The sequence below is a fragment of the Vulpes vulpes genome, unplaced genomic scaffold (genome assembly GCF_048418805.1).
Source record: "Vulpes vulpes isolate BD-2025 unplaced genomic scaffold, VulVul3 Bu000000692, whole genome shotgun sequence".
NCBI classification, from domain to species: domain Eukaryota; kingdom Metazoa; phylum Chordata; class Mammalia; order Carnivora; family Canidae; genus Vulpes; species Vulpes vulpes.
This window is the reverse complement of record NW_027325675.1, coordinates 519,353-533,937: the sequence shown is the minus strand read 5'-3', so window position 1 is coordinate 533,937 and position 14,585 is coordinate 519,353. Positions and strand designations below refer to the sequence as shown.

General features: G+C 34.1%; 1 long non-coding RNA gene across 1 annotated transcript in view; it reads right to left on the bottom strand.

The window, feature by feature from the left end:
- Positions 1-925: 925 nt before the first annotated feature.
- LOC140596523 (uncharacterized) overlaps positions 926-14,585 on the bottom strand; it is a 182,202-nt gene continuing 168,542 nt past the window's right edge. The window contains exon 3 of the long non-coding RNA XR_011998464.1: positions 926-1,005. This is a non-coding gene — a long non-coding RNA (uncharacterized lncRNA). The remainder of the gene's footprint in view (positions 1,006-14,585) is intronic.

The following is a 14,585-nucleotide window of genomic DNA, read 5'->3' as shown; positions in this document are numbered from 1 at the left end:
TCCTTGTTTTGTGGTCCTTCTTCCATCTTCAAAACCAGAAATATACAATCTTTTCTACTGTGTCTTCTATTTCCAGTCTCTCTTCTCTTACTCTTCTCTGATTCTTCTTCACTGTAAGTATCTTTGTGATAACATGGGAACCACCTGGATAATTCAGGACAATCTCATTTTAAAAACCTTAACTTAATCATGTGTCCCTTTTACCACGTAAGGTAACATATTCACATATTCCATGAATTATGATGTGAACATCTTTGAGAGACGATTATTCAGCGTACTATGTTACTTAAGGCTAATTCTGAAGGAAAACGAGCCAGTGACACAAAAATGGAAAAAGATCTTGTCCTGATTTGGATTCCCTGGAAAGCACATCCAGGCACTGGAAGGCAGGTACTTCATTTGGGAGGTGATACTAGAAAGTACAAGTAATAATAGAGAATTGACAAAGTAAGGAGAGACCAGCCAATAGTGTTCCAATGAAAAAGTGATCAGTGTGAGTAACTGGACTCAATCCTGCTGGGAATTCTTTGAGCAGCTCCTATCAGAATTGTATGGAATAGAGAGGCTAGGAGTTATGTCTGTCAACTCTTGTCTCTCATTGGTTGAGGAACATGAAATCCCTAGTATGATCCTGTACATGAGGGCTAAGTGAATCCCCAAAATTCTCAAGCAAGCCTTTAGATAGTAAAGCCAGAGGAAAGAAGCAAAAGTGCTTGATATGAGAGGTTGTAAGCTTTCCGTAGCTGCACTGTGAACTCAAGGGAGATTGACTAGATCTTTTTTTAAAACAACATCATCTGATACAGATGACAGCAACAAATTACAAGACACATCCAAAACATTCAAAAGTCTTGCGATAAAATTCAGTATTTAAAACTACATTGTTGAGGGGCACTTGGGTGGCTCAGTTGGTTGACCATCCAACTTCTGATCTCAGCCCAGGTCTCAATCTCAGGGTCATGAGTTCAAGCACCTCATTAGGCTTCATGCTGACTGTGGAGCCTACTTAAATAAAAAACAAATAAATAACTACGTTGTTCAAATAGAGAACAGTAAAGCATTATAATGCACTATATAGTTTGGAACAAACATACAATATGGCAAAAAATAATTTATAAATGTAAGCAGAAGAGCAATGGGTTTGGTCTAAAAAGTAAATTGAGTTGCAGACCTACACACTGGCAACAAAGTTTAGATCATTAAGAAAAGAAATATATGTTAAGAAAGAAAACAATATAACCCAATAAAAACATTAGGATTATACATGTTATAGCATATAATTTAATAAATAAAAATAATATTTTTGATAATAGTATTATGGCATTCAAAGCAACTGTAAGAAACTGAACATGTTATCTTTTGATAATTTTAAAGTATTATATAAATATCAATATCACGGAATCAACATGAGGGCTCAGGCTTCTACAGTTGGTATTATAGCATTCAATGGAAATATAAGAAGCCTGAGCCCTCATGGTGTTTCCATGATATTGATATTTATATACTTTACAATTATTAAAAGATATCGTATATTCATACATTATATAAAGCTTATACATGACATAATATAAATGACGAATATATTGAATTGTCTCATGACCTAATCAAGGCACATACACATTTTTCTTTCCCACCATCCTTTTAAAATGTAATCAGTGTGGAGTGTTTCTTCCTTTTTAATGAGATAAAAATTCCTCAGATACCTAACTTATTTTAGTAGCCTTTTACATGAAAGTTTGTGAGACTCTTTAGGTTGCAAACACAACTTCATTTTGGTCTTCAGCATCTCCATCATATTCAATGGTAAAACTTCTCCTTATCCACAAAATGACATTGAAACTCAGAATTGTATCCATGTAACCTCAAAGGACAGGATCTGGCATCTTGCCCCTCCCATAATTAAGGATTTTAGCAATTCAAAATCAATCATTATCATTCCTCCCTCTCTTTCCCAAGTCAACTCCTTCCTTCTCTCCCTCATTAGCTGTAGCTTAAGACCCTGCCAGGGTCAATATGGAAGGAGGCAGAGGGTTTAGAGGGTGTCTGATGAGTATCCCTTGCATATGCATACAGAAAACAAGCCAACTCACCCTACCTGAGAAGACAATTTAGGAAGTGCATCTCCATGTCTGCCACAGCCTACCTACTTCATTGTTCTGCTCTCTTTCTTCAAATATGTTTGAGGAGCAGATCCTAGAGAATTCCAGTTGTCCTTTTTTCCTTTCCTTCCTTCCTTAGAAAAGGAGAAATGACAGCTCTGTTTGCTCCAGTTATTCTTAAGGCTACAATTTATACACATCATCTCACCAAAACTAAGATGATATTAAGTTAAAACAGAATCTCATGTTCACCATCTGGAAGCATGATGGATTCGTTAAAATGTGATGGGGACATTGTTTTAATAATATATTATTATCAAATATACAGTTGGTACTAATGGTGTTTATTGACAGATCCATCAAGCACATTTCTACCCTTTCAAACTCAATATATACAAATTTGAAACTAGCATTGCATTGTACATGAAAATAGCAATGAATTTTGCCAAATCAAATGCATAAAGTAATAAATGTGGAGCACTTTTATAAAAATGCATTCTCACTCTGACGCATGTAAAAATTACATATTTCTGATTGTGCACTTTTGTCCTGGCATTACACTGCCTCAAATTATACATAAAATAAAATGGCCCAACAACTCTTTTTTTTAAAATTTTTATTTATTTATGATAGTCATACAGAGAGAGAGAGAGAGGCAGAGACACAGGCAGAGGGAGAAGCAGGCTCCATGCACCGGGAGCCTGATGTGGGATTCGATCCCGGGTCTCCAGGATCGCGCCCTGGGCCAAAGGCAGGCGCCAAACCGCTGCGCCACCCAGGGATCCCCCAACAACTCTTATAATACCTTAAACAAACTTGTTAGTACTCCCTGCAAAGACAAACACGATTTATTGTAGATGCCTAAGCTTTCTTATTTTTCTGGCTACAGCAAAAAAACTTGAAAAATGAATCTAAATTTGCTCATACTGGAAATGGAGAGTATATAAAACAAGTGTGGCAACCCTTTGTTAAAGTACCTCAAGGTTACCAAGAAATATTGAAAATGATAGGTCACAAGGTTTCACCCAGATAGACAGAAAGGGAAATGGCCCAAAATACATTTTAGTCCCAAATGATTTCCCTCAGTCTCAACATTTGTTTCCTTCCTAGGAAAAAGAACAAATATGTTTTTACCAAAGGAAAGAAAATAGCTTTCCTCAACTAATACTAACTATTTTCTCTCTCTCTCTCTCTCTCTCTCTCTCTCTCTCACCAGAAGCAAGATTTACTAAAAAAAAAAAAAATGCTGTCCCATTATCTACCTGTTCTTAGGCAGGCGGTTCTTAACCCTCACTGCACAATGAAATCTTTTGGAGTTCTAGTAAATTATACCAATTCTCAGTCTTCACTTCTCCCCCTTTAACTTACTTTTTTGTCAGCAAAAGTAATATTTTTTGTAAGACCACCAGGTGGTTCTAAGATATATTAGGGTTAAAAACTATTGCTATATCTAAGTAATCTGGAGAACACACACACATAACCCTATAATTTTTATCTCTTAATTATAAAGATTTATCAATCCAATGTACCTCAAGTGCAAATTTCCACTTTATATAAGGAAAAGCCCAATCTCATATTCCTGATTAGAAGTTTAAATAATGTTTAAATTGAGTATAACTTAAAAGGGATAGGTTTTATGTGGTATGGTTGCAAATAATAAAAAATAATATTCTCTTTTATAAGCCCATGTTCAAGATATTCCAGAAGGAAGAACAAACTTTTTTCCACCCTCTTGATCTATATAAATGAAAATTCTATTATGTTGTTGTCTTAGTTGGTTCAGGCTGCTATAACAGAATACCCAAAAAAGGATGGTTTAAATAAGAGAAATTTGGGATCCCTGGGTGGCGCAGTGGTTTGGCGCCTGCCTTTGGCCCAGGGCGCGATCCTGGAGACCCGGGATCGAATCCCACATCGGGCTCCCGGTGCATGGAGCCTGCTTCTCCCTCTGCCTGTGTCTCTGCCTTCCTCTCTCTCCATGACTATCATAAATAAATAAAAATTAAAAAAAATTAAAAAAATAAATAAATAAGAGAAATTTATTTCTCACAGTCCTGGAGACTAGGAAATCCAAGATTAAGGCACCAATGCCAGATGCAGTGCCTGTTTGCAATTAGCTAAGTTCTAGTTGTGTCTTCAACAGGGCAGAGAACAAGAAAGAGGGAAAGCAAGCTCTCTGTTTTCCTCTTATAAAGGCACTTATTTGTGAGGGCTCCATGCTCATGTCCTAATAATTTCCCAAAGACTCCATCTCCTAAATACAATCAGATTGTGGACTGGGATTTCAACATATGGATTTTGCATTAGACACAAACATTTAGTCCTTAATAGTTGGCTAAGAATATTCTAAATTTTGAGAACAGAAAAGCCACTGCTTTCCTGTATAAAAAAAAAAAAGTAGGCGAATCATATATCCATTCTTAAAATGTAATACTAAGCAATTCTTCAATTAAACACACATTTTTAGGGCAGCCCAGTGGCTCAGCAGTTTAGCGCTGCCTTCAGCCCAGGGTGTGATCCTGGATACCCCAGACCGAGTCCCATGTCAGGCTCCCTGCATGGAGCCTGCTTCTCCCTCTGCCCATGTCTGTTCCCCTCTCTCTCTCTCTCTCTCTTTCTCTCTCTCTCTCTCTGTGTCTCTCATGAATAAATAAATAAAATCTTAAAAAAAAAACAAAACACATTTTTAAAGGACACTTGGGTGGCTCAGACTAAGGCATCCACCTTTTGATTTAGGCTGAGGTCATGACTTCAGGGTTGTGAAACTGAGCCCCGAGTCAGACTCTCGGCACAGTCAGACGCTTGGCACAGGACATAGAGTCTGCTTAATATTCTCTCTCTCTCTCTCTCTCTCTCTCTGCCACCCCTCCCCCATGTTCTCTCTCTAAAAACAACCAACCAAACAAAAAACCCACAAAAATTTTTTTTAATTTTTTTTTTATTTATTTATGACAGTCAGAGAGAGAGAGAGAGGCAGAGACACAGGCAGAGGGAGAAGCAGGCTCCATGCACCGGGAGCCCGACGTGGGATTCGATCCTGGGTCTCCAGGATCGCGCCCTGGGCCAAAGGCAGGCGCCAAACCGCTGCGCCACCCAGGGATCCCCCCACAAAATTTTAATTAAAGAATTACTTGAGGGATGCTTGGGTGGCTCATTAAGTTGAGCATCTGCCTTTGGCTCAGAGCGTGATTATGGGGTCCTGGAATCGAGTTCCGCATCAGGCTCCTTGCAAGAAGCCTGCTTCTCCTTCTGCCTGTGTCTCTGGCCCTCTCTCTCTCTTTCTCTCTCGCTCTCCATTTATTCATGTCTCTCATGAATAAATAAATAAATTCATAAAAAAATTACTTGAAAGTATAGAAAATATGTGTTTGAATGATGTTTATCTTTTGACTCAGTAATCACATTATATGGTACCAAGAATTATTTTAAGTGAATAAAAATAACTTTATTGTAGTTTACTATTATATGAAATGCTCTAATGTCTAATATTGATGGTCGATAAACAAAAAATTAGTAAGACATTTTTACATATACTGATAGTTTAAAAATAAATTTCAAAGCTTGTATGTAAGATAAAATTAGCATAACAAGATGCAACCTCAACTTATTTTATCTAGGTTTAGTGATTGTCTAAAAAGTAATTCTCAAATTAGAAAAAAAATGCTTAATATATATCAGAACTATTATATTTGTATTTATAGCAATTTTTTAAATAATTCCAACAAAATAGACATTTTCTTTTTTTTTAAATAGACATTTTCTATTAGAATTTTAAATAACTGTCATTAGTAGTACATTTTATTTTACTCATGACATAATCTTCAATTTAATGATATACTTCTAAAAATTTGGGGGTGGGAATTTGTTTTTTTATCGTCTATTAGAGGAATATCAACTGTTTCTAAAAAGCAACCATCATTTTCACCATATTTACTATGGCAACAAGCTTAGTTATCATGTGTTTATGTGCATATGGTTTATTTTAAGCAGATGTATAATTATTCCTAAAATAAGCATATATATATATTCTTAAAAATTAACTTTTTAAGTCTGAAGTTGTAAAAAGTGGTAGCTTTAAACCACAGAACATAAAATCTTTAAAAGTTCTATTTTTCTTCTTTGACTTTGAATATTTAACATGCCAGACATGAAGGAACCTATATTTACTTACTAGAATAAAACAGTATAATACTTCATATGCTCTCCCCTCTAACCTTGTCCTCATGTCCCTTGGGACAAGAGAGGGGATTTATTATGACTGCTAGGAACAACAGTCCCTTTAATGCTCAAAGAAGTAAATGCTTCCAAATTCCATTTTTAACTTGACTATAACCACTACACATTGAAACTCCAGATTTATTCACCTTGGTATTTTTGGTATAACCATTATGCAAACACACTACCTACTTCCAATCTTAGCATTAAAGTTATATGAATTTGCTCCTTTACTTTTGATCTTCCAACTGGATGACAGTTCTCAGTTAATGGAGCCTTTACAAACACCAAGGGCAGACTTATGGGGGTATCACAAATTGTTTTCCCATCCTGAGGAGGCAGAGGTGTATTCTTACTTTAATAGAATAATTCTAATTCTTCTAAGTGAAAAATCAGGGAGATAAACATAATTTTCCTTTGCTAATTTTGACTGCTTTTTATAAAATAATTTTATTGGATGATTATACCAATGATCCTTTTCTACTCAGCCTTACCAAATACCCATCTAAGCTGTTAAAACTTAGCAGTAAGAACAAAACTAACACACATAGAGATGGAGAAAAACCAAATGTTCACTCTTAACTGCTGGATGTATTTGTGACAAGACAGTAATGAAACTGAAAAGTAAGGAGGCAATAGTGCCAGCTTGTTAGGAGGGTGAAAGAAAGAGATCAATTTTCAAAAATGATGGGACTCTGACAACTGAAGAAGAAGCACAAGACATTCCTTGAAAAGAAGTAATGAACATGAAATGGTGAGCTATATGCACAAAGATGCATAGCATAAATATACATTCTTAATGTTGGATTGACCCAGGGCTTTTTTCTTATTTCTATTTTGTTTGCAAACTTAATCCCTCGGTGATCTACCCAGTCTTGGAGCAGTAAGTACATCTCTGTGTCCATGAGTCCCAGACTTTTCAACTCCAGACTTAACTATTCAATGGCTTCCTCTGGACATCTACTTGAAAATCTAGGCAACATCTCAAATGTAACATGTTGAATTGGTTCCCCTTACATTCTTTCCCATCTTAGTTGATGACAATTTCATCCATTTGTTTGCTCAGCCTAAACATTTTTGTACCATTATTGGCTTCTTTTTCTTTTTTCAAGTCCAACAGCAAATCTGTAATAATATCCTTAGATCTGTCTCGTCCTTGTATCTTTCTCTAACACTTCAGTGTGCTGCTAACACTCCTTCAGTCTTCAACATTTTCCTTCTCTTAGATAGTCCTTCTGAAGGAAATTTCCAATTTCCCTTGAAGAAAAAAACAATGCTGTGCAATCAAAATTGCACTTCATTCCACTGCAAAGACTTTTCTAGAATAAAAAAATAGAATTAATTCACAACTGATTTCAGAACTGTATTACAAATGTATTGCTTAGAACTGCATGATCTTTATCACTTAATTCATCTATTGAGTCATCAGATGAGAAAAATGGATAAATAGTGATGACTACATAGATCATATTAGTATGATATAATTAGAGTTCTATAAGTTCAAGAACAGCTAAATATAGAAATAAGACTTGATAATAGCTTAGAGAGTCTCTTCATGAAACTTTCTCCCAATATCAAAATGAGTCTAGTGACAACAATAGAAATAGATTTCCAATATCAAAATGAGTCTAGTGACAACAATAGAAATAGATTTCCAAGTTTAAGGAAGTTTGGTCAATTGACTAAGATGCAATATAAGACATTTAATAAGGAAAACATCAAATTATATGGAGAATCACTGATTCAGAGGAATTAAAGTATATGCATGACCACATAGAATGTATCCTAGAAAATAAGTACTCAAAACAGTATTAAATTCAATTAAATAAGTACTCAAAAAGAGTATTACCAATTAAGCAATAGCCACTGATCTGATATCTGCTCCTTTAAGACTAACAAAATTAATTGCTTCTGCAACTAAACCTTGATCTCATAGATCTAACTGGAGTAACGGTCCCATAAACCAAGGTAAGATAATAAAAACAAAAGCATTTAAAGCCTGAATTGTCATCTCAAAATATTGACTAAGCTACCTTAGTATTTTATTAAGATAGAACTCACAGAAAGCCTCAGGTACACACAAATATCTTTTTATAGAAAATAGTATTCTTTGTACTGTCTTAGCAGTACCTTGTCCTTTGGTTAAAGGCCTCATGGTTGAGAGTATAGTTGAGAATCAATTATTTCAGTTGGCTAAATAATCATGTATTGTTTGCTAACGGTTTGCAATCTCACTATGCCCTATATAATGCCACTTGAAGGAAAAATTTGCACTTTGACAGGATGTTCCGATGTGGAGTCAATCATGACAGCCAATATTATGCAAATTCACATATTATAACCAAATACTTTGAACACTAAGGCATCAAAATTTTCATAAAGCTCAATGCTATGGTCTGAATGTTTAAGTCCACCCAAAATTTGTATGTTGAAACCTAAGGACCAATGTAATTGAATTAGGAGGTGGAGTTTTTGGGAGATACTTAGGTCATCAAAGTGGATAACCCCTCTGAATAGGATTAGTACTCTAGAAAGAGATACTCCACAGGGTTCTTTGCCCCTTCCACCATGTCAGGACATAGCAAGAAGACACCATCTATGAACCAAAATTGGGCCCTCCTAGGACAACAAGTCTGCCAGTGCTTTGATCTTGACATCCCAACATTCAGAACAGTAAAATATAAATCTATTTTTTCCTTTTTAAAAAAATCAATTTTTTAAACTAAACATACAAAAGAGCAAAACAGTTCACCCATTTTTCCTACCCTCTGACCCCTGTTTCTGACAACCACAAATCTGTGTCTATGAGACTATTTTTTCATTTAGATTCCACATATAAGAAATATCATACTATATTTGTCTTTTTCTGTCTGACTTATTTCACTTAGCATTATGCCCTTGAAGTCCATTTGCATTGCCAATGGCAATATTTCATTCTTTTTAATGGCTGGATAATATTCCACTGTACAGGCATATCTCATTTTATTATATTTCACTTTATTGCACTTTGCAGATATTGCATTTTTTAATAAATTGAAGGCGTTGGCTACCCTGCATCAAGCAAGTCGATTGGCCCCATTTTCCCCAATGGCATTAATTCACTTCATGTCCTTGTTCCATATTTTGTTAATTCTCATAATATCTCTAATTCTTTCATTATTATTAAATGTATTATGGTGATCTACGATCAGTGATTATAGCTTGTGGAAAGCTCAGATAATAGCATTTTTAGCCATTAAGTATTTTTTAATTAAGGTGTATACACTGTTGTTTTTAGACATAATGCTATTGCATGCTTAATAGACTACATTATAGTGTAAACATAACTTTTATATTCACTGGGAAACCAAAAATTTCATTTGACTTCCTTTTTCCAATATTCACTTTATTGTAATGGTCTGGAGCTAAATCTGAACTATTTCCAACTTCTATATCTACATCTATATCTTTAGCCATCCATCTATTCATAAATACTTAGGCTGTTTCCATATTTTAACAATTGTAAATAATGTTGCAATGAACAGAGAGGTGCAATATCTTTTAAAATTAGTGCTTTTGTTTTCTTTGGATAAATAGCCAGAAGTAGAATGCTAGAATATAGGATAATTCTATTTTAAAATTTTGAGGGATCTCCATACTGTTTTTCACAGTGGCTGCACGAATGTACATTCCTTCTAACAGTGCATGAAGGTTCTCTTTTCCTTTGCATCCTTGCCAATATTTGTTATTTATTGTCTTTTTTAAAAAAAGATTTTATTTATTTGAGAGAGAGAGAGAGAGAATAAAGGGGGAGGGGCAGAGGGAGATGGAGAAGCACACTACGTGCTGAGCAGGGAACCCACCATGGGGCTCCATCCCAGGACTTGGGATCATAACCAGAGCCAAAGGGAGACACTTAATTGACTGAACCACCCAGGTGCCCCAGATCTGTCCATTTTTTAAGCAGATGCTTCATTTTTGTGATTGAATTATAGGAGTTCTTTATATATTTTGGATACAAGCCTCTTATCAGATATATAATTTGTAAATATTTCCTGTTCTTTAATAGGCTGTCTCATTTTCTTGGTGGTTGCCTTACTGTGTAGAAGAGTTTTAGCTGGGTGAAGTCTCACTTGTTTACTTCTGTTTTTGTTGCTTTTCCTATCATGTTAAAAAATTATCACCAAGAACTATATCAAGGAGCTTACCACTTATATTTTTTTCTAGTTTTATGGTTTCAGGTTTTATGTTCAACTCCTTAATTCATTTTGAGTTAATTTTTGTGTATGGTGTAAGTTCATTCTTTTGCATGTGACTGTCCAATTTTCCCAACACAATTTATTAAGAGACTATCCTTTCCTCATTGCTTATTCTTGGCTCCTTTGTCATACATTAATTGCATGTTTATATTAGGAGCTATCTATTCTATTCCATTGATTTAGATGTCAGTTTTTATGCCAATACTACTCTGTTTTGTAATAAAATTTGAATTCAGGGAGAGTGATGCTTCCATTTTTGCTCTTCTTTCTCAATATTGTTTTGTCTATTCAGGGTCTCTTATGGATCCATTCAAATTTTAGGATTGTTTGTTCTATTTCTGTGACAAATGCCATTGGGATTTTGATAAGAATTACCTCGAATCCATAGATTCCTTTGGGTAATATGGACATTTTAACAAAATTAGTTCTTCTAATCTCTGAGCATTTATTTGTATCATCTTCAATATCATTCATCAATGTTTTGTATACTTCAACATACAGGTTTTTCACCTCTTGAGCTAAATATTTATTTATTCTTTTTAATGCAATTATAAATGGAGTTGTTTTAATTTCTCTTTCTGCTAGTTAATTACTAGTGTATAGAAGTAAAATTGATTTATTGACTTTCTATCTTGCACCTTAACTGAATTCATTTATTAGTTCAAACAGGTTTTTGATGGATTCTTTTAGGGTTTTTACCTATAATACCATGTCATCTACAAATAGTCACAGTTTTACTTCTTCCTTTCCAATTTGGATGATTTTGATATATTTTCCTTGCCTAAGGATTTCCAATATAATGCTGAATAAAAGTGGCAAGAATGGGGATCCTTGTCTTGTTTCTGAAAAAAAAAAATCCACTTTTCTTCACTGAATATAACTTTAGCTGTGAGTTTGTTATTTGTGACCTTTATTATGTAGAGGTACATTCCCTCTATACCTGCTTTTTGAGTTTTTATGACAAATGTATGTTGAATTTTGTCAAGGCTTTTTAGCATTTTTTGAGATTATATGACTTTTGTTCTTTATTTTGTTAATGTGGTATATCACATGAACTGCTGTGAATGTCAAAACATCCTTGCATTCTTGGAATAAATCCGACTTGATCATCGTGTATGATCATTTAATGTATTGCTGAATTTGGTTTATTAATATTTTAATGAGAATTTTTGTACCTATATATGTCAGGGATCTTGGCCTATAATTTTCTTTTTTTTTATGGCATCCTCATCTGGTTTTGGTATCATGGTAATACTGGCCTCATTAAATAAGTTTGGAAGAGTTTCTCCCTCTACTGCTTCTGCTTTCTTCTTTCTTCTTTCTTCTTCTTCTTCTTCTTCTTTTTCTTCTTTCTTCTTTCTTCTTCTTCTTCTTCTTCTTCTTCTTCTTCTTCTTCTTCTTCAGAAAGATTGGTATTAAATTTTGAATGCTTGGTAAAATTTACCGCTGAAGCCTTCTGCTCCTAATCTTTTGTGTTGAGAGACTTTTGATTACGGATTCAATCTCCTTTCTAATTATCAGTCAGTTCAGATTTCCTATTTCATCATGATTCAGCCATAGAAATTCCTATGTTTCTAGGAATTTATCTGTTACTTCTAGCTTGTCTAGTTTGTTAGCATATAATTAATGAAAGTAGCCTCTTATGATTCTCTATTTCTGTGTTATCGATTGTAACATCTCCTCTTTCATTTCTGATTCCATTTGAGTCTTCACTCTCTTTTTTTATTGAGTCTAGTGAAAGATCTGCCAATTTTTTTTATATTGTCAAAGAACCAACTCTAAGTTTCATTGATTTTTTTCTGATTTTCTTTTTAGTTTCTGTTGTGTTTACTTATGCACTTATGCTCTAATGTTTACTATTTATTTCTTCTAATTTTGGGTTTTGTTCCTTTTTGGTAGGTCCTTCAGATGTAATTTCGGGTTATTTGAGACTTGTTCCTTCAAGTAGGCATTTATTGCTATAATTTTCCCTATTAGAACTGTTTTAGGACAGCCTGGGTGGCTCAGGGGTTTAGCGCCACCTTCAGCCCAGGGTGTGATCCTGGAGACCTAGGATTGAGTCCCACGTCAGGGTCCTGCATGGAGCCTGTTTCTCCCTCTGCCTGTGTCTCTGCCTCTCTGTGTGTGTGTCTTTCATGAACGAATAAATAAAATCTAAAAAAAAAAAGAAAAAAAGAAAAAAGAACTGTTTAGCTGCATATCATTAATTTTGGTATTTTACATTTCTATTTTTTGTCCCAAGTGTTTTTTATTTCTTCTTTAACCTATTACTTAGTTAGTGGCATGTTATTTAACTTCCACATTTGTCAGTTTTCCAGTTTTCTTCATGTAATTAACTTCTAGTTTTATACCACTGTGGTTGGAAAAGACGCTTGAAATAATTTCATCCTCTTATATTTATTAAGACTTATTCAGGGGCCTAACATACAATGTCTCTTGGAAAATAATCCTGTGTACTTGAAAAGAATGTGAATTCTATTGCTTTTAGACGGGATGTTCTGTAAATTATCTGTTAAATTCATTTAATCTCACTTGTCATTTAAGGCCAATGTTTCCTTATTGGCTTCCTATCTGGGTGACCTATTCATTGATGTAAGTGGACTATTAAAATCCCCTTGTATTCTAATTTTGCCATTTATTTCTCCCTTTAGGTGTTAATATTTGCTTCATATGTTTAAGCACTCCTATGCTGGGTGCATAAAGATTTATATATGTTATGTCTTCTTGCTGGATTGACCCCTTTACCATTATGTAACACCCTTCTGTCTTCTATTACAGTTTATTTTAAAGCCAACCTGCCTGATAGAAGAATAGATACTCTAGTTTTCTTTTTATTTTTTTTATGTGAAGTATCTGTCCATACCATCTCTTTCAGTATGTGTGTGTCCTTACATCTAAAGTCAGTTTCTTGTAGGCAGCTTATAGACAGTTTTTTTTTTCTATTCTCTTTCTTTTTTAATTCACCCAGTCACTCTATGTTGGTCAAATGGAGGATTTAGTCCATTTATATTTAAAGTAAATTATTAATAGATATGTGCTTATTGCCATTTTGTTAATTGTTTTCTGGCTGTTTTTGTTGTTCTTCTTTGCTCGTCTTTCTTCTCTTTCTCTCTTCCTCTGTGGTTTGATGACTTTCTTTAGTGTTATGCTTACATACCTTTCTTTTTATCTTGTGTATTTACTAAATGTTTTTATTTCATGGTTATCATGAGGTTTACATGTAGCAACTTATATCTGTAATAGTCTATTTTAAGTTGATAAGAACTTCAGTTTGATCCCATTGTAAATTCAACATATTTATTCCTCCCCACCAAAAACATTTTATGCTCCTGATATCACATTTTAAATCTTTCTATCTTGTGTATCCGTTAACTAATTGTGGTAATGATAGTTATTATTTTTTACTATTTTTGTCTTTTAACCTTAATATTAGTTTTATAAAAAATTAATCCACTACTTTTATTACCTTTACCTTTCCATTGAGATTTATTCTTTCATATATGTTCTTGTTACCAATTAGCACCCTTTATTTTCAGCCTAAATCCCTTAACACATTTTGTAAGGCTAGTTTAGTAGTGATAAACTCTTTTAGCCTTTGCTTCTCTGAAAAACTCTTTATCTCAGCTTCACTTCTGAACAATAACTTTACTGGGTAGAGTAGTCTTGATTGGAATTTTTTCTTTCAGCTTCTGCTGAAAAATTTGCAGTCTTATGGGAGTTTCTTTGTATTTAACAATTGGCTTCCTCTTGTTATTTTTAATATTTTATTCTTGTCTTTAACATTTTCATTTAAATTATAATGTGTTTTGCAGTGGGTCTCCTTGTGTTCTTATTTGGAACACTGGAATTCCTGTATTTGGAAATATTCTGGTATGGGATTTTTGTTGTTTGTTTTGTTTTGTTTTTAATTTTTATAAGCTACACAGTCTCTGGTGCTTTGTTATAGCAAGCTGAATAGGCTAAGAAATCCCATCTTATTAAAAAAAAATTAAAACAGAAAATTAAAAATAATTTCCTCGTAGTTTCCACTGAT